Here is a 3,056-nt window from a genome sequence, read left to right as displayed (position 1 = left end):
TCTAATTTCTCTAAAATCCTGCAGGAATTTATTGAAATCACAAGTTTGATGGGTAATCTCTGCATAATCGAAGTGCCCTGGGGTTTTTTAGAGTGCTAAATCCATATATATACAATCAAAAAACTACTTTAAATAACACAACTCAAGATTTCACCTCAATTTTTTCTGCCGGATTTCTTCACAGAAAAGTCCAAAATGTCACACTAAAGACAACTCCCTTTTTTAGCTTCATTTTTTATTCCAAATTATTCCCCATCTTAATTTGATTATTTAGATTATTTACTACCGTAAATTAAAAATTATAAACTAAATTTTGTACATTTAATTTATCACCCTTCGAATTCATGTATATAAAAAAATTATAATTCTTGTGTTTAAAAAATTAGGTTTCCTTCATAAACTAAATTTTCTACATTTAATTTATCACCCTTCAAATTCATGTATATAAAAAAGGGAAGCTGCGAGGCAGCAAGTCCCTGCATCAAGTTAAAAATTAGGAAACAACCTTAGCTTTAGACTTACTCCGCCCATACTAACTATTATATTTAGCCTCAATCTGTTTATTGAAGTAATCCTAACAGCTAATCCTAACAGCTAACATCGCATCCTGGATCTACGCCAAACTGGCTGTAGTAATTATTGTAATAATTCAAGCGGGAAGTAACTGCAGCAGAGTTACCCCCATTGCATTCTCCAGAATTGATTGCTTGAATAGTTGCCCCGAATCCTTGCCCGGATGTAATAGCAGAGTGGCAATTGCTATCCAACATCCAAAACCAGACAACAGTCTTCCATGAGATTGAATCATCCTGAGCTACAATGTCAGGGTTATTCAGGCCCAGGTAATTTCCAGCCGCACCATAATTATAGTTCCTGAAAATACACTCACGACAAAACTTCAGATGGTTAGTAACCTAACATTCAGGACAGATTCAAATTCCCTAAATACCATGAGATTCAAAAGATTTGTAATTAGTTTCAGTTGACCCTTTCAGTGCAGTCGCTGCATGTAGTAATGGCCTCCATGGAGATACGCAAACTTCTGGATATTGTTCTTTTGTTGCATAATCTGCTTCCTATCGCTATGGGTATGTAAGCGCTTTTGGAATCCAGAATTGCTTAAACTTGTTTTGTTTCTGAAAATTATTAGGCATAACATAACATTCTTCTATTTTTGTGCATCTGTGTGCAGGAGCGAATGGCCATATCTTAAGGGAATACATAGGCGCCTTCAGAAACGGCGTGAAATTTTCAGATGTGCCCATCAATCCGGCGGTGGAGGTCCACTTCATTCTCCCACAAACAGAAAGTTCAACATCTTCTGGAACACCGGCAGCCTGACTCCCAAGGCCGTGTAGGTCATAAAGGCCCAACACAAGAATGTGAAGGTCGCGCTGAGCTTAGGCGGGGATAGCGTGGGCAACGGTCACCCTGTCCAGTTCAAGCCATCGTCGGTGTCTTCGTGGGTTAACAACGTTGTCGCGTCGCTGTCGAAGATAATCAAAGAATACCATCTCGATGGCATCGACATCGACTACGACCATTTTTAGGCCGACAATAACACGTTTATAAATTGCATCGGGCAGTTGATCATGCGGTTAAAGCAGAGCAAAGTCATCTCCTTCGCGTCCATCGCCCCCTTCGAAGACAGGGGCGCTGTGCAGTCCCATTACACAGGCTTATGGGGCAAATACGGGCACGTGATTGACTATGTTAACTTCCAGTTCTATGCTTACGATTCCAGCACCACGGTTTCTCAGTTCATCCAGCACTACAATACTCAGGCATCTCTGTACAAGGGAGCGAGAATACTGGTTAGTTTTAGCACAGAGAATGGCGCTGGAGGTCTCTTGCCCGATCATGGGTTCTTTCAGGCATGCAAGATGCTAAAGCAGAAGGGGGAATTAGAGGGCATCTTTGTGTGGTCTGCAAACAATTCAAAGTCTAATGGCTTCAAATATGAAAAGCAAACAGAAGCTCTTTTGGCGTGACTGGATTGATTTGATAGTCGCCACTTATCATAGCGAATCATCACTCAGTCAGACGATGCCCTATAATAACTAAAGGAATAAATATTTGGGTTCCAGTTGCATTGTAACCGCCAGCCTTGGAATTTCAAATTTACTTCACCGATTTACTGAAAATTTGGTCAGTTGTTTTTTCCTCCCTTTTCATTTTACGCTTAGTATGGATAAGTCAACGGAAGTTAATGAACATTATATAAAAGAAAATAACAGCGTATTGCGTAAGTTTGTGAACGTTATGCATAAGTCAGCGAAAGTTAATGAACATTGTGCAAACGAAAATAATTTTATGATTTTCTTCGCTTGGTAAATCGTCTCATGGCGAAGAAACATGCAGAATACCCGACGCCTGTCAAATTATCATGTTTTTCCAGAGCATAACACCTGTGCACATAATTTATTGGCTGCATGTTTTTCTATTGCATAAGACCTGCACATAAATCATTGGGTGCATGCACAGATAGTGTAACATGTCAAACCAGCTTTAACTCCGCGATTTCTATGCCCAGGTATCGGCTTCAGTAAGACCAATGAATTGTCCGTCACGTAGCCATTATCGCCTTCGCTGTAAGTTGTCAGTCGCATTGCCATTATCACCGTCGCTGTGAGCAACCTATTCTCAGCGTATCATGCAGGCCGAGGGCACAAGTATGATGTTGCAGCTGTAACTGAATGCAGGGCCATCTGCTGAGAGGGATTTAGTTTCTGTGCAATTTTAATCCTGTTGTAGCCCATAATTTGGCTATTTTGGAGCCAGAATTGCCCAATTTTGAGGGATTTTCACGACGACACCGTTTCTCAGTGTGTAGCCACACTGAGAGGCCATAAGTGCACAGGCACAGGAAGGCGCTGGTTTAGTAACTCTGCAACAGGGTATGGAGTTCATGAGAATGTAATAAGTTAGGGTATCAGTGCGAGGCATGTATGCCAAATGTGGGAGGGCTCAGAGAGCCTTTGAATTGTTTAACCAAATGCATCCACTAGACGTTGTATCATGGACTGCATGGGCTGCATTGATTGTAGGGTATGCTC

The 3,056-nt window shown here is 41.1% G+C and overlaps 1 pseudogene; it reads left to right on the top strand.

Annotated features, from left to right (window-relative positions):
• Nucleotides 1-1,015: 1,015 nt before the first annotated feature.
• On the top strand, nucleotides 1,016-1,991 carry LOC149202763 (chitinase 2 pseudogene; annotated as a pseudogene).
• Nucleotides 1,992-3,056: the final 1,065 nt, after the last annotated feature.

This window comes from Pinus tabuliformis, chromosome 2_1 (assembly GCF_031772625.1).
Source record: "Pinus tabuliformis cultivar Carrire ecotype Pingquan chromosome 2_1, CPIR1, whole genome shotgun sequence".
Taxonomy (NCBI): Eukaryota; Viridiplantae; Streptophyta; class Pinopsida; order Pinales; family Pinaceae; genus Pinus; species Pinus tabuliformis.
This window is presented reverse-complemented; position numbering and strand designations above follow the sequence as displayed.